The sequence below is a fragment of the Somniosus microcephalus genome, chromosome 22, assembly GCF_052327205.1.
Source record: "Somniosus microcephalus isolate GS21.2 chromosome 22, FLI_Smic_1.0, whole genome shotgun sequence".
Taxonomy (NCBI): domain Eukaryota; kingdom Metazoa; phylum Chordata; class Chondrichthyes; order Squaliformes; family Somniosidae; genus Somniosus; species Somniosus microcephalus.
The window spans coordinates 17,601,829-17,628,398 of NC_141008.1; the positions used below are offsets into that span (position 1 = coordinate 17,601,829).

At 48.3% G+C, this 26,570-nt stretch overlaps 1 long non-coding RNA gene across 2 annotated transcripts in view; it reads left to right on the forward strand.

Moving 5' to 3' along the window:
* Positions 1 to 734: 734 nt before the first annotated feature.
* Positions 735 to 26,570, forward strand: part of LOC147102067 (uncharacterized) — a 221,532-nt gene continuing 195,696 nt past the window's right edge. For both annotated transcript variants that reach the window (XR_015073203.1, XR_015073204.1), the window contains exon 1: positions 735 to 1,545. This is a non-coding gene — a long non-coding RNA (uncharacterized LOC147102067). The remainder of the gene's footprint in view (positions 1,546 to 26,570) is intronic.

Here is a 26,570-nt window from a genome sequence, read left to right on the forward strand (position 1 = left end):
CCAGGAGCTACGCTTGTAAAAAGCAGTCGCAAGGCCTGCTTTTAACAAGGTAACTGGTGAATTAAGTTAAATTAAAACATTTTTTCCACAGGTTTATTATTTTTAAATACTTTAAAGAAAGGTAAGTTTATTTTTAGCCCCATTAGAAACTGTAATTAATTTTTTCAAAAATTTAAATTGTTTAAAATAGTTATTTTATTTTATTTTACTTATAGTAATTTTAAAAATGTGATTTAAAAAAAAATGTATTTGAAGTTTTAGTTATGTTTTGGGGTTGAATTGTATTCATAGATTTGACAGCTCTTCCTGTCAAATCTATGAATACAGAATCCCTGCTACCACTGGCTCTCCATGGCCCACGTGATCCCAGGGGACACATCGAACTAACTGCGCCCCCTGGGATACGCAAGCACTGCGCGCCGGCAGTTGGAGGAGGCCCAGGATCGGAATCCCACGCGGGCCCACAGCTCAACGACCGGCGCGCTAGGTAAGTGCAGGTCGGGGGCTTGCACCCGCGGGAAGCCCCCGACCCGAATTTCTGGGACATTAATATGTTGTATTTATCGTCCCTTCATTTCGCTCAGAGCAGCTTACGTTGCCCCTGAAGTATCACCTCGGATTTTTCCATTACCATTGACTGACTCAACCACCAAATGTGTCCCAAACAATGGCCACGGATTGTGCTAAGGCAGCTGTTGATTGGAGATAAAGCAATTTCGCAAAAGATAAGCCGTTGCTTCTTAGTGCTGACAGGTTAAATTCCTTGGATGCTTTCAGCAAAGACAAGCCGGGTTGAACCTGTGCCACTTGATATGCCGGGGCCAGTTCAGGAAGGGCTTGTCGCTGAGCTTGGGGTTATTTTTAAAGAGAAAGATATTACAGTATTCAGCTATTTCTGTTTTCTGTTACAGCTGCTCCGTGACCTTGACTCCCAAACGCGGGCTTCAAGTGGCGATTTGGAGTTGTCAAAAGTGCACAGAACTCAGGGGTTGAATTTGCGCGGGGAGGGTTCTCACGATCCCCTTGGCGTAAGGTCCGAGGAAAGCCTGGGGAAATGGCTCAAGTTTTCCTCCCCAGCTGTGGAATAAATCATGTTTCACATTGAAAGGAGCTTCCCACAGAAACGACAAGACCTCGAAATGTAATTACATTTGCAGGATCAGTCAAGGACACATGAAGTCCATTTGCTTTTCTTGAACCTCTCACACGCTAACTCTCCAAGCCTTGCATTTTGAAATCCCTAACCTCTGTCTTACTGCCCTGCCTGACAGGTTATTCCGAACATTCATCATCCTTTCAGTACAGAAATTTGTTCTAATATCTCTTCTAAATTTACTGCTCCCTGATTTAAGTTGATGCACTCTGGTTCTCCTAGCCACACTTCGAAGTAACATTCAGAATTTTTACCAGCTTGAGGGAAGACGGGTTATGGAATAACGGATATGAACAAGTGGAATGCGCAGGTCGGAAGAAGATGTTTAAGTGGAGGAGAAAGCTCATAATAGAATGGAAGAAATAGCTTCACATTACAGGAACAGAGGAGAGGTCAGTCTTATAGCACTAGGCAGCTGTTCACAGGAGCACAATTGTCCCGATTTTAACCTAACTGCCTTGGCAGGATTAGGACGCATTCAGCCAAACGCCCGTTTTACAACTCATCCGGTTTTACTCCCCATTGAAAGGTTTCTGCAAAAATGTTTTTTATTCGTTCATGGGATGTGGACGTTGCTGGCAAGGCCAGCATTTATTGCCCATCCCTAGCTGCCCTTGAGAAGGTGGTGGTGAGTCACCCTCTTGAACCGCTGCAGTCCCTGTGGTGAAGGTACTCCCATAGTGTTGTTAGGGAGGGAGTTCCAGGATTTTGACCCAGCGACGATGAAGGATCAGTGATATACTTCCAAGTCAGGATGGTGTGTAACTTGGAGGAGGGGAACTTGGAGGTGATGGTGTTCACATGCGCCTGCTGCCCTTGTCCTTCTAGGTGCCGGAAGTCGCGGGTTTGGGAGGTGCTGCCGAAGAAGCCTTGGTGAGTTGCTGCAGTGCATCCTGTCGATGGTACACACTGCAGCCACGGTGCGCCGGTGGTGGAGGGAGTGAATGTTTAAGGTGGTGGATGGGGTGCCAATCAAGTGGGATGCTTTGTCTTGGATGGTGTGAGGTGATAAGCTGAGGTGGGGCAGAGACGGACGATGTTATGGAGGTAGAAGTAGGCGGTCTTTGTGATGAAAAGGATATGGTGTCAGAAGCTCAGCTCAATTAGGGCAACAAGGTTGCGAACGGTCAGGTTCAGCCTCAGCGAGTGGCCAGGCAGGCTGATGGAATTAGTGACTAGTGAAAGGAGTTTGTGGTGGGGACCAAAGACAATGGCTTCGGTCTTCCCGATGTTTAATTGGTGGAAATTTTGGCTCATCCAGTACTGGGTGTCAGACAAGCAGTCTCACAACACAGATCCAGTGGTAGGATCAAGAGATGTGGTGGTGAAGTAGGGCTGAGTAGAAACATAGAAGATAGGAGCAGGAGTAGGCCATTCGGCCCCTCGAGCCTGCTCCGCCATTCAATGCGATCATGGCTGATCATCCAAATTCAGTACCCTGTCCCTGCCTTCTCCCCATACCCCTTGATCCCTTTAGCCTTAAGAAATATACCCAACTCCTTCTTGAATATATTTAATGAATTGGCCTCTACTGCCTTCTGTGGTAGAGAATTCCACAGGTTCACCGCTCTCTGGGTGAAGAAATTCCTCCTCATTTCTGTCCTAAATGGCTTACCCCTTATCCTTAGACTGACTGTGACCCCTGGTTCTGGACTCCCCGACCATCGGAAACATCCTTCCTGCATCTAGTCTGTCCAGTCCTGTCAGAATTTTATAAGTTTCAATGAGATCCCCTCTCATTCTTCTAAACTCCAGCGAGTATAAGCCCAATCGACCCAATCTCTCCTCATACGTCATTCCTGCCATCCCAGGTATCAGCCTGGTGAATCTTCGCTGAACTCCTTCCATGGCAAGAACATCCTTCCTCAGATAAGGCAACCAAAACTGCACACAATACTCAAGATGTGGTCTCACTAAGGCCCTGTACACCTGCAGCAAGACATCCTTGTTCCTGTATTCAAACCCTCTCGCTACGAAGGCCAACATACCATTTGCCTTCTTAACCGCCTGCTGCACCTGCATGCTTACCTTCAGCGACTGGTGCACAAGGTTTGCAAGGGTGTTATCAGCGTACATGTGGAACCTGACATTGTGTTTTCGGATGATGTCGCCGAGGGGCAGCATGTAGATGAGAAATAGGAGGGGCCAAGGATAGATCCTTGGGAGACTCCAGAGGTAATGGTGCAGGGCGGGAAGAGAAGCCATTTCAGGTGATTCACTGTCTATGACTGGATTGACAGGAATGGAAACAGGCTAGGGCAGTCGCACTCAGCTGAACAATGGAGAAGTGTTGGAGGAAAATGGTGTGGTCAACTATGTTGTCAAAGACAGGTTGAGAAGAATGAGGAGGGATAGTTTACCATGGCCACAGTCACACTGGATGTCATTCATGACTTTGATAAGGGCCATTTCGGTGCTGTGGTGGGTGTAAACCTGATTGAAGAGGTTCAAGCATGGAGTTGCGGGAAAGATGGGCACGGATTTGGGAGGTGGCAACACATTCATGGACTTTTTAAAGGTGATGGAGATTGGAGATGGGGACAGTAGTTTGCAAGGATAGAGGGGGTAAGGGTGGGACTTTCGAACAGAGGCGTAATAATGGCGGATTTGAAACGGAGGGGAACAGAGGAACCTGAGGGGAGGAAACCATTTACAATATCAGCTAACATGGGAGCCAGGAAGGGAAGTTGGACAGTCAGCAGTTTTGTGGGAATAAGGTAGAGAGAGCAGGAGGTGGGTCTCACAAACAAGCTGAGCTCGGAGAGGGCATGAATGAAGATAAGAGAGAAACTAGAGAAAGATGCGAGTTCATGGCTAAGGCAGGGCGGAACCTTAGGGGAAGTTTGGTTTGGTGGGCTAGGAGAAGGGAGGGAAGCGGCAGTTGCTGTTGAATGAATGGTCTCAATCTTAGTGACAAAGAAGACAATGAGTTCCTCGCACATTGATGAGGGTGAGGGTGGAGGGGCAGGGGATAGAGATTGAAGAAGATGGCTGGTAGTGGAGAAGAGAAACTGGGGGATTTCATTGCATTCCAGGATGATCCTGGAGTAGTGAGCAGTTTAGGCAGAGGAGAACAGTGCTTGATGTGGTCCAGCCAGATCCATCTAATTGCTGTATGCGGGACCTTGCAGTGTGCAAATTGGCTGCCCTGTTTGCCTACATTGAAAAACGATTATACTTCAAAAGCATTTCTTTGGCTGTGAAGTGCTTTTGGACATCTTGAAGTTGTGACAGGTGTAAGTTATTTCTTTGTCACTTCCAGTAACACTCGGGGGGGGGGGGGAGTCTGAGGGGAGGGGCCGTCCATTAGTTACAGTAACACTCCGGGGGGGAGTCTGAGGGGAGGGGCCGTCCATTAGTTACAGTAACACTCGAGGGGGGGGGGGGAGTCTGAGGGGAGGGGCCATCCATTAGTTTCAGTAACACTCGGGGGGGGGGGAGTCTGAGGGGAGGGGCCGTCCATTAGTTACAGTAACACTCGGGGGGAGTCTGAGGGGAGGGGCCGTCCATTAGTTACAGTAACACTCGGGGGGGGGGAGTCTGAGGGGAGGGGCCGTCCATTAGTTACAGTAACACTGGGGGGGGGGCAGTCCATTAGTAACAGTAACACTCGGGGGGAGTCTGAGGGGAGGGGCCGTCCATTAGTTACAGTAACACTGGGGGGGGCAGTCTGAGGGGAGGGGCTGTCCATTAGTAACAGTAACACTTGGGGGGAGTCTGAGGGGAGGGGCCGTCCATTAGTTACAGTAACACTCTGGGGGGGGGAGTCTGAGGGGAGGGGCCGTCCATTAGTTACAGTAACACTCGGGGGGGGGAGTCTGAGGGGAGGGGCCGTCCATTAGTTACAGTAACACTCGGGGGGGGGAGGAGTGTGAGGGGAGGGGCCGTCCATTAGTTACACTAACACTCGGGGGGAGTCTGAGGGGAGGGGCCGCCCATTAGTTACAGTAACACTCGGGGGGAGTCTGAGGGGAGGGGCCGTCCATTAGTTACAGTAACACTCGGGGGGGGGGAGGAGTGTGAGGGGAGGGGCCGTCCATTAGTTACAGTAACACTCGGGGGGGGGGAGTCTGAGGGGAGGGGCTGTCCATTAGTTACAGTAACACTCGGGGGGGGGGAAGGAGTGTGAGGGGAGGGGCTGTCCATTAGTTACAGTAACACTCGGGGGGAGTCTGAGGGGAGGGGAGAATCATGTTCCTCCATTTTCATCTTATTGGGGATATTTTAAGCCAACACGCCCGTTGGGAAAGTGACGGGATGGGATGCATCGCTGCTTTTACATTCCCGCCCATTGAAGTCAATGGAGAGCAATATTCGGCGCGGTGTATGACCAGCGTTCCACCCGATCCCATGGCTTTCCCGCCCAGTGCGTTAGATTAAAATTGCAGCATCAACTGCCCCCCCGATAGTTCCATCACCACTGTTTTCCTGGCTGGGACAGGCTCACAAAGCACTGATTGGGATCGTACCCGGAGCTGCCCTCTGCTGTTGGGTCTAAAGTCAAACTGGATGGCACGTTTACTGTTCAGTCCTTCGGGTGTGCTGGGTGGGTATTTTTTCATACATTATATAAAACTAAACGCACTGTTTGGTTTCTTGCAGCTTTGAGTACACTGGACCCATCTAGTGGTTGCTTTATGCAGAGTGTTGGCAAGCTCCTGTATTGTGTCAGGTTTAATGTTTAATGTCTTTGAAATAGTCCAGTGTAAAGTGATATGCCATCACATCTGCCTAATGGCCAATCACATTAGGAGGCTCACGCCTTGGGCAGTGTCTGACGAGCGTCACAACCGCCCTGAAACTGAATGAAACTGACAGTCAGCTGTTTGGGCCCAGCTCACTCACTGTGACTGCATTGCAGTTACTGGTGCTCACAGAGGACAGGCAGACAGTGTCGTCACTCCATGCTGCAGAAGTGAAACGGCTGCTTGCACTGCCTTCCCCTGAAGACTCATTAACATCATACGGAAGAATTCAGTCGTGGAACTTTGTACGTTAATCATTTATTCTCTACAAATGGCATCCCCTTTCCCCTCAGCCCATTTCACAGTTGAGGGCTGGTTTAATTTTAGCTTGTGTCATCTGGGGCTCAGTCAGTAGCACTCTTGCTGAGTCAGAAGGTTGTGGGTTCAAGTCCCAATCCAGAGATGTGAGCATATGCTCTAGGCCGACACTCCCAGTGCAGTACTGAAGGAGTGCTGTCTTTTGATAAGACTTTAAATCGAGCCTTGTCTGCCCGCTCAGGTGGGTGTAAAAGATCCCGTGGAACTATTTTGAAGAAGAGCAGGGGAGTTATCCCCAGACAATATATTTACCTCAACCAACATCTGAAAACACATATCTGGTCATTATCACATTGCTGTTTGTGGGAGCTTGCTGTGCGCAAATTGGCTGCCATGTTTCCTACATTACAACAGTGACTATACTTCAAAAAGTACTTAATTGGTTGTAAAGTACTTTGGGATGTCCTGAGGTTCTGAAAGGCGTTATAGAAATACAAGTCTTTATTTTTTTCTTTCTTTCGTGTACAAGTAAACAGAAGCTGGACAATTTCTCACAATTGCAGCCCCCATTGAGTATCACTTGAATGGCAGACGCAATGACCTAGATATTGGGCTGCATAGCGTACGTGTTTCAGGTGCTACGCGGCCACCTCAGGACTCAAACTGGCGGGATCGATGCGTGTGCGTGCTTCTGACCAGGAGTGCGCAGCCTGCCATTTTGGTGTAGGAGGTAGCGCTCGTGTGAAGAGCGTACGCCGGCAGGGTTTACATCAGCCGGAATATTATGCAGAGATGAGGGTCATGTGCTGCGTGCAGGATGCGCTCACCAATTTGGACCGCCCCAGCTACGTGACCGCTACGTGCTGACCTCGCTCAGCACAATGGGACACGAACTGGCATGAAGGCTCTCTCGCCAACACTATTTAAAGGGATCATGCAGTAATTACAGGTTAGTCGCTGGTTTACTACTTCTGGCTACTGTTTGACTTCTCGGCGTTTTTCGCTGAGTTCTAGCACTCTTCAGAGTTCACTTTGTCTGCACAGGAAGAGTTTTGGCTGCTTCTGCACTCAACAGGAGGCCATAACCACACAGGGTCTTCAGGGATACTTCTCCTACCTCAACTTCAGTGAGGAGCAATGCATTAGGCAACTTCGCTTTACCAAGGAGGTTGTTGCCGAACTGCTTCAGCTCCTTCAGCCACAACTCCAGCCTTAAATCAGGGCATGGAAATCACTGTTGCCCTCAACTGTTATACGAGATCCTATAAGGCTGCAACAGCTGACACTAGTAACATCTCCCAGTTCGCAGTAAGCCAAAGTATCAGGAAGGTCACAGAGGCTCTAAACGCCATGAGAAACACTTACGTCACCTTCCTATTGGCAGAGAGAAGCAGGAGGACACATCACGAGGTTTCGCCCACATAGTAGGCTTCTCCATGGTGCAAGGGCCATTGACTGCACATCAGCTCCCTGGAATATTTATCAATTGGAAGGGATTCCACTCCTTCAGTGTATAACTGGTTTGCCATTTCTCATGATGCCGGTCAGCAATCCACGCACAGCAGCCCTACAAGGAGAGCCATTCTGCCACATGGAAAATCATCCAGCAAACAATCCGCATCCTCAAGCATCACTTCTGCTGCCTGGACTGTTCTGGAGGAGCTTTGTCCGAGCGGGTATCCAGATTTGTGATCATCCGCTGCACGCTCCACAACTTCACCATTATGAGGGACCAGCCCTCACCACCAATGTTCAAGATGAGAAGCAGGAAGAGGAGGAGGAAGAGTTAGATCAGGAGGAGGAACAGGAAGAAGAGAAGAAGAGGCAGCAACCAAGGGAGTACCTATCTGCAGTCAGATGTCAGGTGTCCCTTTCCCCATTCACCAGCAGTCCCACACTCCTTGGGCTGGATTTTCTCAGCCCCGAGGAGGCGGGTCTGCTGGTAAAGTTGCAGAATGTGGGGGCGGGTGGCAAACCCGCCCCATCCCGCCTCCGTGCCCTTTTGCCAGCAGGCGGGAAGCCCTCCTGCCCCAGGTCCCGTCTCCTCGAGGCGGGAAAGGGATTAAATCCTTTTAACTGCCTGATAACAGGTAGTTAACAGGCAGAAAAAAGGATTAGTCCCATTTTACCTTTTCAAGTGCAGTCTTCCCCACCTCAGAATCCCGCCTGGGTGTAGGAGACATGAAGGAGGTCTGCGGCGGTCGGCGGGGTCTGAAAGTGAGATGTAGAGGTGAGTGATGGGTGCAAGTGTGGAGTGGTAAGTATGTAAGTTGAGTGTAAAGTGTTAGAAAATGTTCACTTACCTTCGTTTCTGCCTACAGCCTCCAGCCGCGGTGGATCCGAAGTCCCGGCATCTTCATTGTAGATTTCACAGACTGGCTGTTGGATCCTCCGAACCAACAGTCATCTGATTTCTACAAAGTAGAAAGGTTTGATGAGTCCTGAACACAAGGACTCATCAAACTACATAGAATGCCAGTGTTTGACAGCTTCACAGAGCTGTCAAACGCTGACATTTCTTCTTTCAAGAAATCTTGACAGATAGCATGTCAGACGTTGACTTGCTCTGTCAGTGACTTCCCCCTAGTTGGCCTGCTGAGCCCGCTGGGCGGGCTTAACAAGGTCAATCAGGGGAAAATCCCACTGGTTGGCCAGAGGCTGATGGAGGCAGGACATAGATCCGGCAAGCAGCAGTCCCGCCTCCATCACGTCTCCATTGAGAAAATCCAGCCCAATATCTCTCTTCTTACAACTACCATCACGTTGATTTCCTTCACTCCACACTTAGTGATCTCGCCCTCATTTCAGTACAAACATAAATACCAACACTAAATCCAATTTCAAAGCCAAATTTATCAGCTTTTACAAAAACTATCACTATTCACCCTTGTGCATCCACTTAGTGTCTGTCTTTCCTGTTCCTTTGACTGCCCTGGTGCTCTTACAAGGTGTTTCCCCAGTGGCTGTGGCTTGGGAGGTGGAAGGCTGCTTGGAGGAATGGCCTTGGAGGATGACCTCGAGCAGGATGACCTCAAGGCTCGGCTGCAGATGCACCATCTCGGCCTGGGCTGCCGCAGTTTGGGCCAGGTGGCTGAATGGCACAAGAAAAGGGCACTGGTGGAGTGGCTGCTTCATCCCAGCCCACCAACCTTACCTGTAACTCACCCTGCGATCGGACCTCTGGGATCGGACCCCTCTGCCGCGGTCGGGCCCCCTCCATGTCCAACCCTCTCCAGATGTCTCTTCATGTCTGCTCCTCTTCCCAATGTCTGACCACCTCCCCGGTGTTAGTTTTCCTCCTGATGGCAGATCCCCGGATGCGGCCTAGAGCCACAGGCCTACTACCTGGCAGCCAGGCAGCCTCTCAATCTGGCTGGCTGCGGTCGGGAAAGAATTTAAAAAAAATTAAATCAGGTACTGCCATTAAATTCGGCCAGACCTCCGGGAAACCCGTATTTCCCTCCACTCTTTTTACCGCCTCACAGTTATTATTGGGGCCATTGTGTGCAATCTCTCTGGCAGGCTGCCCAGTACACCAAGCATTTCCTGGTGTATGCCCATTAGCCTTATTCAGTAGCTTGGCCCATCAAAGTCAGCATCTGAGTCCTCTGCAGCAGATCTAGTGTGCAACCGTGCCCTCTAGAGAGCAGGCAACTGTGGTACTCTACCCCTCTGCCCAGTGAGTCACCTAACCCTAACCCTAATGCAGTGCCGATCCCTCATTAACCTAACCTCTAAGGTCTGCATGGTGTCAGTATCTGAGCTGGTGGCTGCGAGAGTGAAATCAAGTGACGGTACATCTTCATGTTCATGCTACGCCTCTTCTTCCACATTCTGAGGAGTTGAAATGAGAAAGGGACAAGGGTTAGGTTGTTGTGTGAGGGAGAGCAGAGAGGAACAAGTGTGTGTTGGAAGCATCTTCATACAGAGTGCGTGGGGTGAGGGAGAAATCAGAAGAGACAAGGAGGATGACGTATGCAGAAGCCCTGCTCGACGTGTTATCCAGTGTTGCCAGTGGCCACAGCCTCCATCTGCCCTTCCCATGGCTACCAGTATCATCTCTTCAATGGGGGAAAGGTGTGTTGACGCGTTGAACAATGGCAGCGCCACCTTCTCCTGCAAGAAAGAGGGAAGTGTGTTAGTGAGAGTCTTGCGGGATGATTGGGGAATGTGGCTGTCATGGTTGAATAGCTGCCAGTATGTATGTGAGATGTGAGTTGCAGGTGTGAAGTTTGTAATAATGTGTGAGGATGAGATGAAGACTGTTAAGTGAAGTGTGATGTAGTGATTGGAGCAGTGTGCAGGGTGGTGAGGGAGTGGAGTGGTGGGAGTGTTGCAATTAATGAGGCTGTGAGTGGTGCAGCTGTGATGAGAATGTATTTGAACAGTATTCTTACCTTGATTACTCTTGTCAGATCATTAAGATTCTTCCAGCAATGCACCCATGTGCTGGGAGCAATGCACCTGGTATTGACCGCATTAGCGATCTCCTCCCACTGCCTCCTCACCAGCTGCTGGAGGGCTTCCTGCCCCCTGGAGGATAAAAGATGTCCCTATTATAAAATCATTGAAATTTACAGCACAGAGGAGGCCATTTGGCCGATTGTGTCTGCGCCGGCCGAAAAACAGCAATCCAGCCTAATCCCACGCTCCAGCTCTTGGCCCGTAGCTCCTGCTCTCCACTGCCTGCACCAGGGCCTCCAGTGTAGCATCGGAGAACCTTGGTGCCCGTGCTCGCCCTGCTTCCCGATGGCGGGGGAGTCCAGAACCAGGGGATAAGGGGTAAGCCATTTAGGACAGAGATGAGGAGGAATTTCTTCACCCAGAGAGTGGTGAACCTGTGGAATTCTCTACCACAGAAGGCAGTGGAGGCCAATTCATTAAATATATTCAAGAAGGAGTTGGATATATTTCTTAAGGCTAAAGGGATCAAGGGATATGGGGAGAAAGCAGGGACAGGGTACTGAATTTGGATGATCAGCCATGATCTCATTAAATGGCGGAGCAGGCTCAAGGGGGCGAATGGCCTACTCCTGCTCCTATCTTCTATGTTTCTATGTTTCTATGCTTCAGTCATTTCAACAATAGGTACTACAACAGTTCTTCTAGCCAGAATGCACCTCCTCTTTAAGAGCCGCTGGCTGCCTTTAAGTACCATTGTGGCCTCCCGATATTGCCCCCCGTCCCCTCACCCCCCACCCCCCACCCCCTAGAGGCAAGCAGCCAATGAACAGCACGGGTAGCACTGGCTGCATGCAGTAATCGCAATGAGCAGGCAGCACGGACCTCACGACCACCCACTGGCGCGGGTTAACCGCGCTCCGCCCTGCCCGCGTTTCACCGCGCTGTTCAAGTTCTAGGTCAAAGCTTCTAACACAGCGTCTGATTTTAGGACAGTTACACATCAAGCGGCGCCGCTAGAAAGTGCTTTCACTTCTGCTTTGACACAAGTTGTGGGAAGCCATTCGAAATGAAGTTAAAAAGAACTTGTATTTCTACAGCGCCTTTCAAAACCTCAGGACGTCCCAAAGCCCATTCATAGCCAATGAAGTGCTTTTGAAGTGTAGTCACTGGCGTAATGTAAAGGAAAGGCAGCAGCCAATCTGCGCACAGCAAGATCCCTGTACTGTCACAGCACCCTTTGTGAAGCTGTTAAGAATTCTTTCTCTTGTCTTCATGAAAGATCAGTAACTCAAGCTCCTATTATTTCCCAAACAGCTTCATCCAATTGTCTAACAAAGGGCAGCACAATGCATCTGTCAATCATGATTACATCACAACTATTTTATAGATTCCCAGAGAAGAACCCACTCATCAGCATCACATGATCAGTAGATTAGAGTGATCATAGCCATCAGCAACACAGGGCTTTAACTGCACCAAATCAGTAATGCCAATTACAGCAAAATCTATTCTTGATAATGGGATAGACTGTATTTCTCAAAATAATATTAAACCAAAGAAAGAAATACCATCAACCACATAAGCCTGAAATAATATGTGATCATTCCATGACATAATTGTAATGTATGTACCTTTAAGGGGGAGAACTACTTTTTACAGCTCCTGCATCCTGTAGTACCGGCAGTGACCACACCTGTATGTAAACCCTGAGTAGTGATCTGTACAGTCAGTTGCAGTTTGAACCCTCATTCAGTAAACACCTGTTGATCGTTCCCTGCAGTCTGTGTCTGATTATTGAAGGACACAACATTAAGATACACGGATATAACATTGGCGACGACGCAGATTCGAACCTACCTGCAACTCTGCATCACCTCCCAGGGATTCGCTCCTGGAGAACAGTGGAAGGAGGTCGAGTGCAGAAGCACGGGCGTCGACCACGGGCAACCGCCCAGTCATCCAGCGGAGATTTGAGCATTGCAGGGGAGGCTGTCGAGAGCCAGGCTTGGCTTTCCAGTCACGGTGGTCCAGCAAAACGGGCTGGCAACAGGTACTGCGCAGACCCTTCCCGGACAGCGGCGGCTAGAGCCGACCGAGCGGCACAGAAAAAGGCCGAGCAGCGTCGACGGGGGAGAGAGGGAGGGCAGAGCGCACAGGGCGCAGCCGGTGTTCAGGACCGAGCGGCGTCAACGGGGAGAGAGACGAGAGAGAGCAGAGCGCAGCCGGTGTTCAATGGCCGAGCAGCGTCAACGGGGGAGAGAGGCATGCAGGAAAACGCGAGGCGCTGCCATTGCCACGAGGACCGCAGAGAGCGGCATTGGCAGTAGCACAGGAGCAGCGCACAAAACCCACAGGGCGTCGCCATTTGCCACGAGGACCGCTGAGAGCGGCGTTGGCAGCAGCGTGGGAGACGCCATTTTAAGCCGCAGCGGGGAAGAAAGGAAAGCGCGGGAGGCGCCATTTTAAGCCGCAGCGGGGAAGAAAGGAAAGCGCGGGAGACGCCATTTTAAGCCAGTCTAACCACACCCAAAAATGCCGAAGAGTGGCAGTATCACAGCGTTCGACAATGAAGTCGAAGATTGGACGACATATGTCGAACGCATAGAAGTATGCTGCAAGGCGAATGAAGTGCCAGATGACAAGAAAGCGCTGGTATTGTTGAATTCAATGGGTGCAAAAATGTATGGCTTACTACGAAACCTAGTAACCCCAGAGAAGCCAGTAGAAAAGGATTTTGAAAACATAGTGGCAATCCTACAGGACCACTTAAACCCCACACCGCTGCTGATAGCAGAAAGATTTAAGTTTCACAAAAGGAACTAGCATAAAGATGAAAGTAATGCTGAGTATTTAACGGAACTGCGCAAGCTATCGAAACACTGCCAGTTTGGAACGGGACTAGCAGATACTTTAAGGGACAAGTTTGTGTGTGGGCTTCAAAGTGAAGGAACCCAGAAACGGCTTCTGTCAGAAAAGGATCTTACGCTGGACAAGGGTTTCAGCATTGCAGTATCACACGAAGCAGCAGCACGGGGCGCTGCAGAGATACAACGGAGACCACAAGAATATGGCACAAATGAAATGTCATACGGAACAGTGAAGTGCTATCGCTGCGGCAGAACAACACACGACCATAATGATTGCTGGTTCAAGGACAAAGTGTGCAGACAGTGTGGAAAAGTAGGACACATAGCAAGAGTCTGCAGGTCGGGAAAGAAAACCAGCAGCAAGAAATCTCCACAGGAGAAGTACAAGAAGGTACATAAGGTGACGGAGAGTAGTTCAGACGAACAGAAGAGTGATACAGACCCCAGAAGCAAGGAGCTGGGTTGTCTGAAACTACATAATGTGATCAAAACGGAGGATCACCAAACTATCTGGGTCATGCTCAAGATAGCAGGAGTCCAAGTGAAAATGGAATTGGACACAGGATCAGCCCTAACAGTCATAAACCGAAGGGACTACAAGCGGCTATTCTCACATATACCCTTGAGAGATACAAAGATTGTCTTGAAGACGTACACGGGGCAAAAAGTCTACCCCAAAGGAAAAATAAGGGTGAACGTTATATATAACGGCAAGGAAACACCAAAAATGGACCTATATGTATTGCCAGATGGAGGACCACCACTACTAGGACGTGAATGGATCCAGAAGATACAGCTAGATTGGCATTCCATACAAGCACTGACTGTAGATGCCAAAAAGGATGACGACGTCACACCTGGATGACTGTCAAAAATGCTAACTGACACACAAGAAGTGTTCCAGCAGGGACTCGGAACACTAAAAGGCATAACAGTGACGATCAAAATAGAGGAAAATGCAAGCCCAAAGTTTTTTAAGGCCAGACTTTTGCCTTATGCGATCCGCCCAGCTGTTGAAGCAGAGCTGGAAGGTTTGGAACATTCAGGAGTACTGTCCAAAGTGGACTGGAGCGAGTGGGCTACACCCATCATTCCTGTAATGAAGAGGTCGTTGAGTAATACGCCTGGGGAACCAAAGAAGGTTCGTGTGGTAAACCACTGTCATACCTGTCTGTGTCTGTATGTGTATTCCACTAGGTACAGGTCTGGACATGCCTCGGCTGACTCCTCCCACTATTCCAGGTATATAAGTGACTACCTCCCAGTCCCTTAGTATTCTGGACGGGTCGACCACTCGAGACAAGACCTTCATTCTTTAGTTAATAAAAGCCTGATTGTTACTCGCTCAACCTCAGTCTTTTGAGTAATTGATGGCGCATCAGTTCGTATCTGTGGGGACTTTAAGGTGACAGTGAACCCAGGCCTTCACACTGTACGATATCCGCTTCCGCGGATTGAAGATATTTTTGCCTCGCTATCTGGAGGGAAACGCTTCACTAAGATTGATCTGGCCCAGGCGTACCTGCAAATGGAGGTAGAAGAAGCCTCGAAACAGTACCTCATGATCAACACTCATAAAGGTCTCTACCAATACAACCGGCTGGTGTTCGGGGTAGCATCAGCTTCGGCTATTTGGCAAAGGGCAATGGAACAAGTCCTGCAAGGGATTCCAGGGACCCAGTGTTATTTGTGTAGTGTATGTGCCTTTAAGAGCCCCATGTGTACTGTAATGCCGGTAATGGCCACTCGAGCTATAAAAGCCTGTATATTGTGTTGTATCCGTTAGTTCCCCTCCAGACTTTGTTTAGTAAACACCTATCAAACCAACTCCTGTCTTCAGTGTCTCTATCAACACACAGACACAACAGTGGCGACGAAGTGGAAACGGACTTACCTGCAATTCGGCAGCACCTCAAGGACATCGATTCCTCTGGCGTCCAGAAGAATCAAGAAAGTGAAAGAAGCTGTGGTTTCACCAGCTGGCCAAGCTGGTGGCAGGTACTGTGCTAATCCTTCCTGGGCGTCAGGCTGGGGCTCCAGCGGCTGGCTCTACAGCTGGGCCAAGCAGCGAAAGCGGAGGCAAGCAGTAACAGACGGGGAGGGAGCACTCGGGAGACGGCCGGCGCTGCAAGCAGGTCGGCGTTCAGACCTAGAGAGAAAAAGTCCGGCAGGAACGAGTCTCCAACTGTAAATAAATAAATATTAAAAAAAAAACGGAAACCGCGGGAAACAGCGTTGTCATCGGCAGCAGCGGCGGGAAAGCACGGGAAGCGCCATATCTTTTCTACAGAAAAGAAAGAAAAGCGCGGGAAGCGCCATATCTTTTCTAAGATGCCTAAGTCTGGCAATATTCATTCTTTTGATAACGAGGTAGAGGATTGGACCACATATGTGGAAAGAGTGGAGGTATATTGCACTGCAAATGGAATAGAAGATGAAAAAAAAGCTTCAGTACTGCTAAATCTAATGGGTGCAAAGACATACGGGCTGTTACGAAATTTAATCACTCCAGCCAAACAAAGGACAAGAATTTTAAAGAAATTGTTGATACCCTACAGGAGCACTTAAACCCAACACCGCTGCTGATAGCGGAACGATTCAAATTCTTCAAGAGAAATCAACACAAGAATGAAAGTAACGCTGATTACCTCACCGAATTAAGGAAGCTATCAAAACACTGCCAATTCGGGGCAGGACTAGCAGATTATCTTCGAGACAAATTCGCCTGCGGTCTCTTAAGTGAAGGAACACCGAAAAGGCTGCTTTCTGAAAAGGATTTAACACTGGACAAGGCTTTCAGTATGGCTGTATCATACGAAGCAGCCACAAGAGGAGCTGCAGAGATACAACAAAAGACACAGGACTTCGGCACCCATGAAATGAAACAGGGTTTCGAGAGATGTTATCACTGCGGCAGATCCACCCATGACCAGAGGGACTGCTGGTTCAAGGACAAAGCATGCAGACAATGCGGAAAGATTGGACACATTGCACGGGTATGCCGATCTGGACAAAATAAATCCACAGACAGGAAAAAAAAAATCAATAAAGAAAAGTACAGAAAGGTACAAATGATGACGGACAGTAGCTCCGAAGACCAGAAGTGCGATAGCGACTCCGAAAACCAGAGACTAAGCTGTCTCAAATTACATAATGTACTTGCCAAAGATGATTACCAGACCATTTGGGTTACCCTCACGATAGCAGGGTCCCCAGTTAAAATGGAGCTAGATACAGGATCAGCTCTGACTGTCATAAATCGACGGGATTACGAGCGGCTATTTCCGCATATACCTTTAAAAGACACATCCATTATCTTGAAAACATATACGGGGCAGAAAGTATACCCCAAAGGAAAAATAAGGGTGCCTGTTGTATACAACGGCAAGGAAATACAAAAGTTGTATTTATGCATTCTACAAGATGGTGGCCCACCGCTGTTGGGACGTGAATGGATCAGGAAGATACGTTTAGACTGGCACTCCATTCAGGCACTGACGGTGACCAGTAAGAAAAAAAACCATGATGACGTCATACCTGAACGATTAAAAGACATCTTGGCCAACGCCCAAGAAGTGTTTCAAGAGAAACTAGGAACCTTGAAAGGCATCACCGCCTCAATAATAGTGGAAGATGCAGCAATTTCCAAGTTTTTTAAAGCAAGACCGGTGCCATACGCAATTTGTCCAGCAGTCGAAGCAGAGCTGGAGAATTTGGAAAATGCAGGCGTATTATCCAAAATAGATTGGAGCGAGTGGGCAACACCCATCGTTCCAGTCATGAAGAAAGCATTGAATAATGATAAATCTGAAGAACAGGGAAAAATTCACATCTGTGGAAACTTCAAGGTGACGGTAAACCCGGTCCTTCACACGGTACAGTATCCTCTTCCGAGGATAGAAGATATTTTCGCCTCACTATCCGGAGGGAAACGTTTCACCAAAATTGACTTGGCACAGGCATGTCTACAGATGGAGGTTGAAGAGGCCTCTAAAAAATATCTCACGATAAATACACACAAAGGTCTGTAACAGTACAATCGACTGGTTTTCGGAGTAGCATCCGCTCCAGCTATCTGGCAAAGAGCTATGGAGCAAGTCCTCCAAGGGATTCCGGGGACTCAATGCTACCTAGACGACATCCTTATAACAGGAGAAAATGACAACGAGCTCCTTGCCAATTTGGAGCAGGTGCTCACTAGGCTGAGAGAACGGGGCCTACGAGCAAATTGCCCCAATGCGAATTTTTCCGAAATCAAATATCATATTGTGGCCACATAATAAATAAGGAAGGGTTGCATAAGTCACCTGAAAAAGTTGAAGCGGTCATAAAAGCCCCAGCACCTGAAAATGTTTCACAATTAAGGTCGTTCCCGGGATTAATAAATTACTATCATAAATTTTTACCAAACTTATCAACTCTTCTACACCCTCTTAATGAACTGCTACAAACAGGAGTAATTTGGAAATGGAGCGAAGACTGTAAACGTGCCTTCCATAAATGCAAAAACTTAATCACGTACAAAGAAGTTTTGGCTCTTACAACCCATCACTGTCAATCAGACTAGCATGCGATGCATCCCCTTACGGCATAGGAGCAGTATTATCACATAAATTCCCTGATGGCTTGGAACGGCCGATAGCTTTTGCGTCACGCTCATTGAACTCAGCTGAGCGTAACTATGCCTAAATCGACAGGGAAGCACTCAGCCTGGTATGGGGAGTGAAGAAATTCAACCATTACCTACACGGGCAAAAATTTACCTTGTTGACTGACCATCAACCCCTCATCTCCATATTCAACCCTAAAAAGGGTGTTCCCATTATGACAGCGCAAAGGCTACAGAGGTGGCCCCTTTTTCTAGGGGCACACCAATACAACATAGAATACAAAGGATCAAAACAGCATGGGAATGCTGACGGTTTATCGCGCCTACCGTTGCCAACGGTAGAAGAGGCACCTACAGTGGACCCAGTGGAGATGTTCCACTCAACCATAGTGGAATGTCTACCAGTAACAAATTCTGCCATTGAAAAGGAAACGAGAAATGACCCAACTCTCTCACGAGTCTACGACTTAACGGTGAAGGGATGGCCAGCACATGGCGAACCACTGTTGCCAGCATTCTCGCAAAGAAGAGAACAGCTGTCAGTATGCCGAGGAACCTTGATGTGTGGATCCAGAGTGGTGATTCCACTCAAACTCCAGGATAAAGTGCTAAAGGAGCTTCACGAGGGGCATCTGGGTGGAGTGAAAATGAAGAGCCTAGCCAGAGCGTTTGTATGGTGGCCAGGTATCGATGGAGACATAGAAGAAATGACCAAGAGCTGCCTAGGATGCCAGAAGGTCCAAAACGCTCCACCCCAAGCCCCTCTACATCCATGGGAGTGGCCCTCATCTCCCTGGCAAAGGGTACACATCGACTTTGCTGGTCCATTTATGGACTCAATGTTCTTAATCGCGGTTGATGCACACTCCAAGTGGCCGGAGGTAATAAAGATGTCCTCCACCACCACGGAAAAAACCATCACAGTATTAAGGACCATATTTGCCAGGAATGGGCTGCCGGAACAGATCTGTTCTGATAATGGACCGCAATTTGTGTCCAAAGAATTCAGGAAGTTCTTAAAACACAATGGGGTTAAGCACTACACATCCGCCCCATACCATCCCACCACCAATGGATTGGCTGAAAGGTTTGTCCAGACCTTCAAGAAGGCCATAAAGGCCATGGGCAATGAAGACATAAAACTTCAGCACAAGGTGGATAACTTCTTGTTCGCATACAGGAATGCAACACATATGGTTACAAACCAAACTCCCGCCATGATGTTCTTCAATAGAAGCCTAAGATGCCGGCTGGATTTGGTCAAGCCCAACATCAGAAGGGACGTGGAGAACCGGCAATTTCAAGGCATGAATGAAAGGCCAACTAGGACCTTCCAGATAGGTCAACAAGTTTTGGCCCGGGACTACCGTACCGAGAAATGGCAGCCTGGAACTATCTGCACACGACTAGGACCGCTGATGTATACCGTGGACATCGGAGGAAGCATAATAAGGCGCCATGCTGACCAAGTCATAGAGTCATCCGAAAAGGGACAACCTACACCACAACTCTATACGCCTAACGATGAAGTAGAGATACCCATATCTACCTCCGATCTGGTGATACTGGAACCCGATGAACCCGACACTGGCACTCAAGCCGAATCAGCCTTGCCAAATGAACCTACTACACCACCAGAAACTACTACACCACCGAGGTGTTATCCGGACCGAGTCAGGAAGCCTCCAGAGAGACTGACTTATAATTAATTAACTGCAGCAATGTGTATATTATTTTTCTTTTAACATGTAATTAATAATTACTTAAAATATTATGTACTGGTTAGCTAAAAGGGGAGGAATTGTAGTGTATGTGCCTTTAAGAGCCCCATGTGTACTGTAATGCCGGTAATGGCCACTCGGGCTATATAAGCCTGTATATTGTGTTGTATCCGTTAGTTCCCCTCCAGAGTTTGTTTAGTAAACACCTATCAAACCAACTCCTGTCTTCAGTGTCTCTATCAACACACAGACACAACAATTTGGACGACATCATGGTCACGGGCGAAAATGACAGTGATCACCTCGCCAACCTGGAGCAGGTGCTCACTAGATTGAAGGAATATGGGCTCCGAGCTAATCGCCACAAATGCGAGTTTTTCCAGAAGCAGATCTCGTATTGTGGCCACGTTATTGATAAAGAGGGGTTACATAAGTCCCCTGAAAAGATTGAGGCAGTAGTCAAGGCTCCAGCACCGGAAAATGTGTCACAACTGAGGTCGTTCCTCGGGCTGGTGAACTACTACCATAAGTTCTTGCCGAATTTGTCTACCGTACTACACCCACTGAACACCCTACTGCAAACGGGGGTACCATGGAAGTGGAGTGATGAATGTAAACAAGCTTTCCAGAAGAGCAAAGCATTGATCACATCAAAAGAGGTGTTGGCTCATTTCAACCCAGCACTACCAATTCGGTTGGTGTGTGATGCATCACCCTATGGCATTGGAGCGGTGCTGTCGCACAAATTCCTGGACGGCTCGGAGAGGCCAGTAGCCTTTGCGTCTCGGTCACTAACCTCAGCCGAGCGTAACTATGCCCAGATTGACAGGGAGGCCCTCAGCCTAGTGTGGGGAGTGAAAAAGTTCAATGACTATCTGCACGGGCAGAATAATAATAATTAATAATTCAACTTTTATTGTCATTGCACAAGTACATGAACAACAAAATGTGATCTTGCAAGCTCCCATGAGTCCAGTACAAATAACATTAACATTAAACGTAAATAGCACCGTCCTGGGAGAAGCAAAGCCGCTGCGTCTGTGCGCACCGCCATTCCATTTCCACCATTCCTCCTGTCCGACAATCTTCAGCCCAACGCCCGGGCCTGCTCACCAGCCACCCCTCCCGGGGCTCCTTCCGTGACCTTCTCACCAACCGCCCCTCCTCGGGGCTCCTTCCGTGACCTTCTGCACCTGGTCTTCCCTACCAGGTACTAACCAGGCCTGGCTCTGCTTAGCTTCCAAGCCTTGCCAGTGACCCTGTCCATAGTCTTGCTGACTGACCACCAACCACTTGTTTCCATCTTTAATCCAAAGAAGGGCGTTCCGGTGATGACTGTGCAACGGCAACAAAGATGGTCCCTTTTTCTAGGGGCGCACCAATATGAAACCGAGTATAAGGGCACGAAACAGCATGGAAACGCTGATGGGCTATCACGCCTGCCACTGCCTACTGCGGAGGAAGCACTAGCAGTGGATCCTGTTGAAATATTTCATTCGACTATAATTGAATGCTTGCCAGTAACTAACGCTGGTATAGAGAAGGAGACCCGAAATGACCTGACACTGTCTCGGGTATATGATTTGACGGTGAAGGGATGGCCAGCACATGGCAACTCACTGTTGCCAGCATTCTCATCCAGACGAGAACAGCTGTCAGTATGCCAGGGGACCTTGATGTGTGGATCCCGAGTGGTAATTCCACCCAAGTTAAGGGAGAGAGTGCTCAATGAGCTTCATGAAGGTCATCTGGGAGGGGTGAAAATGAAAAGCCTTGCTAGGGCTTATGTGTGGTGGCCGGGGATCGATCAGCAAATCGAGGACCTGACAAAGAGCTGCTCAAGATGCCAGAAGGTCCAAAATGCACCACCACATGCCCCTCTACACCCATGGGAGTGGCCCTCCTCTCCATGGCAACGGGTGCATATTGATTTTGCTGGTCCATTCTGTAGTGTCCGTGTGTTGATAGAGACACTAAAGACAGGTGTTGGTTGATAGGTGTTTACTAAGCAAAGTCTGGAGGGGTACTAACGGATATAACACAATATACAGGCTTATATAGCCCGAGTGGATATTACCGGCATTACAGCACATATGGGGCTCTTAAAGGCACATACACTACAATTCCTCCCCTTTTAGCTAACCAGTACATCATATTTTAAGTAATTATTAATTACATGTTATAAGAAAAATAATATACACATTGCTGTAGTTAATTAATTATAAGTCAGTCTCTCTGGAGGCTTCCTGACTCGGTCCGGATAACGCCTCGGTGGTGTAATAGTTTCTGGTGGTGTAGTAGGTTCTTTTGGCAAGGCTGATTCGGCTTGAATGCCAGTGTCGGGTTCATCGGGTTCCAGTATCACCGGATCGGAGGTAGATATGGGTATCTCTACTTCATCGTTCGGCGTATAGAGTTGTGGTGTAGGTTGTCCCTTTTCGGATGACTCTATGATTTGGTCAGCATGGCGCCTTATAATGCTTTCTCCGATGTCCACGGTATACATCAGTGGTCCTAGTCGTGTGCAGATAGTTCCAGGCTGCCATTTCTCGGTACGGTAGTCCCGGGCCAAAACTTGTTGACCTATCTGGAAGGTTCTAGTTGGCCTTTCATTCATGCCTTGAAACTGCCGGTTCTCCACGTCCCTTCTGATGTTGGGCTTGACCAAATCCAGCCGGCATCTTAGGTTTCTATTGAAGAACATCATGGCGGGAGTTTGGTTGGTAACCATACGTGTTGCATTCCTGTATGCGAACAAGAAGTTATCCACCTTGTGCTGAAGTTTTATGTCTTCATTACCCATGGCATTTATGGCCTTCTTGAAGGTCTGGACAAACCTTTCAGCCAATCCATTGGTGGCGGGATGGTATGGGGCGGACGTGTAGTGCTTAACCCCATTATTTTTTAAGAACTTCCTGAATTCTTCGGACACAAATTGCGGTCCATTATCAGAACAGATCTGTTCCGGCAGTCCATTCCTGGCAAATATGGTCCTTAATACTGTGATGGTTTTTTCCGTGGTGGTGGAGGACATCTTTATTACCTCTGGCCACTTGGAGTGTGCATCAACCACGATTAAGAACATTGAGTCCATAAATGGACCAGCAAAGTCGATGTGTACCCTTTGCCAGGGAGATGAGGGCCACTCCCATGGATGTAGAGGGGCTTGGGGTGGAGCGTTTTGGACCTTCTGGCATCCTAGGCAGCTCTTGGTCATTTCTTTGATGTCTCCATCGATACCTGGCCACCAAAGAAATGCCCTGGCTAGGTTCTTCATTTTCACTCCACCCAGATGCCCCTCGTGAAGCTCCTTTAGCACTTTATCCTGGAGTTTGGGTGGAATCACCACTCTGGGTCCACACATCAAGGTTCCTCGGCACACTGACACCTGTTCTCTTCTTTGCGAGAATGCTGGCAACAGTGGTTCGCCATGTGCTGGCCATCCCTTCACTGTTAAATCGTAGACTCGTGAGAGAGTCGGGTCATTTCTCGTCTCCCTTTCAATGGCAGAATTTGTTACTGGTAGACATTCCGCTATGGTTGAGTGGAACATCTCCACTGGGTCTACTGTAGGTGCCTCTTCTACCGTTGGCAACGGTAGGCGCGATAAACCGTCAGCATTCCCATGCTGTTTTGATCCTTTGTATTCTATGTTGTATTGGTGTGCCCCTAGAAAAAGGGGCCACCTCTGTAGCCTTTGCGCTGTCATAATGGGAACACCCTTTTTAGGGTTGAATATGGAGATGAGGGGTTGATGGTCAGTCAACAAGGTAAATTTTTGTCCGTGTAGGTAATGGTTGAATTTCTTCAGTCCCCATACCAGGCTGAGTGCTTCCCTGTCGATTTGGGCATAGTTACGCTCAGCTGAGTTCAATGAGCGTGACGCAAAAGCTATCGGCCGTTCCGAGCCATCAGGGAATTTATGCGATAATACTGCTCCTATGCCGTAAGGGGATGCATCGCACGCCAGTCTGATTGGCAGTGATGGGTTGTAATGAGCCAAAACTTCTTTGGATGTGATTAAGTCTTTGCATTTATGGAAGGCACGTTTGCAGTCTTCGTTCCATTTCCCAATTACTCCTGTTTGTAGCAGTTCATTAAGAGGGTGTAGAAGAGTTGATAAGTTCGGTAAAAATTTATGATAGTAATTTATTAATCCCAGGAACGACCTTAATTGTGAAACATTTTCAGGTGCTGGGGCTTTTATGACCGCTTCAATTTTTTCAGGTGACTTATGCAACCCTTCCTTATTTATTATGTGGCCACAATATGATATTTGATTTCAGAAAAATTCGCATTTGGGGCGATTTGCTCGTAGGCCCCGTTCTCTCAGCCTAATGAGCACCTGCTCTAAATTGGCAAGGTGCTCGTTGTCGTTTTTTCCTGTTACAAGGATGTCGTCTAGGTAGCATTGAGTCCCCGGAATCCCTTGGAGGACTTGTTCCATAGCTCTTTGCTAGATAGCTGGAGCGGATGCTACTCCGAAAATCAGTCGATTGTACTGGTACAGACCTTTGTGTGTATTTATCGTGAGATATTTTTTAGAGGCCTCTTCAACCTCTATCTGTAGATATGCCTGTGCCAAGTCAATTTTGGTGAAATGTTTCCCTCCGGATAGTGAGGCGAAAATATCTTCTATCCTCGGAAGAGGATACTGTACCGTGTGAAGGACCGGGTTTACAGTCACCTTGAAGTCTCCACAGATGCGAATTTTTCTCTGTTCTTCAGATTTATCATTCTTCAATGCTTTCTTCATGACTGGGATGATGGGTGTTGCCCACTCGCTCCAATCTATATTAGATAATAATACGCCTGCCTTTTCCAAATTCTCCAGCTCTGCCTCGTCTGCTGGACGAATTGCGTATGGCACTGGTCTTGCCTTAAAAAACTTGGGAATTGCTGCATCTTCCACTTTTATTGAGGCGGTGATGCCTTTCAAGGTTCCTAGTTTCTCTTGAAACACTTCCTTGGCGTTGGCCAAGATGTCTTTTAATCGTTCAGGTATGACGTCATCGCCATTTTTTTCCTTACTGGTCACCGTCAGTGCCTGAATGGAGTGCCCGTCTAAACGTATTTTCCTGATCCATTCACGTCCCAACAGCGGTGGACCACCATCTTGTAGAACGTATAAATACAACTTCTGTATTTCCTTGCCGTTGTATACAACAGGCACCCTTATTTTTCCTTTGGGGTATACTTTCTGCCCCGTATATGTTTTCAAGATAATGGATGTGTCTTTTAAAGGTGTATATGCGGAAATAGCCGCTCGTAATCCCGTCGATTTATGACGGTCAGAGCTTATCCTGTATCTAGCTGCATTTTAACTGGGGACCCTGCTATTGTGAGGGTAACCCAAATGGTCTGGTAATCTTCTTTGGCAATTACATTATGTAATTTGAGACAGCTTAGTCTCTTGTTCCCGGAGTCGCTGTCACTCTTCTTGTCTTCGGAGCTACTGTCCGTCATCATTTGTACATTTATGTGCTTTTCCTTATTGATTCTTTTCCTGTTAGTGGACTTTTTGTTTCCAGATCGGCACACACGTGTAATGTGTCCCATCTTTCCGCATTGCCTGCATGCTTTGTCCTTGAACCAGCAGTCCCTCTGGTCATGGGTGGATCTGCCGCAGCGATAACATCTCTCGAAACCCCGTGTCATTTCATGGGTGCCGAAGTCCTGTGGCCTTTGCTGTATCTCTGCAGCTCCTCTTGCACTGAAAGCCTTGTCCAGTGTTAAATCTTTCTCAGAAAATAGCCTTTTTTGTGTTTCTACACTTAGGGGACCGCAGACGAATTTGTCTCGCGCTTTCCCACCGCTGCTGCCGATGACAACGCTGTTTCCCGCGGTTTCCGTTCTTTTTTAAAATTTATTTATTTATTTACAGTTGGAGACTCGTTCCCGCCGGACTCTCTCTGTAGGTCTGAACGCCGACCTGCTTGCAGCCGCGGCCGTCTCCCGAGTGCTCCCTCCCCGTCTGTTACTGCTTGCCTCCGCTTTTGCTGCTTGGCCCAACTGTAGAGCCAGCCGCTGGAGCCCCAGCCTGACGCCCAGGAAGGATTACCGCAGTACCTGCCACCAGCTTGGCCAGCTGGTGAAACAACAGCTTCTTTCACTTCTTGATTCTCCTGGACGCCAGAGGAATCGGTGTCCTTGAGGTGCTGCCGAATTGTAGGTAAGTCCGTTTCCACTTCGTCGCCATTGTAGTGTCCGTGCGTTGATAGAGACACTGAAGACAGGAGTTGGTTCATAGGTGTTTACTAAGCAAAGTCTGGAGGGGTAATAACGGATATAACACAATATACAGGCTTATATAGCCCGAGTGGCCATTACCGGCATTACAGCACATATGGGGCTCTTAAAGGCACATACACTACACATCCATGGACTCAATGTTTTTAATAGCCGTGGATGCGCACTCAAAATGGCCTGAGGTGATCAAAATGTCCTCCACCACCACGGAGAAAACGATTGCAGTCCTACGGACCATTTTGCCAGGAACGGCTTGCCAGAGCAGATTTGCTCTGAAAACGGACCACAGTTTGTGTCCGAAGAGTTTCGAAGATTTATGAAAAGGAATGGGGTAAGGCATTACACATCCGCCCCGTATCATCCAGCCACAAATAGATTGGCTGAGAGGTTCATACAAATCTTAAAAAAAGCAGTAAAGGCCATGTGCGATGACGACATTCCACTGCAGCATAAGGTGGACAATTTCCTGTTAGCCTACAGAAATGCGACACATGCAGTCACCAACCAGGCCCCAGCCATAATGTTCTTTAACTGAAGGTTGAGATCTCGTCTGGATTTGCTCAG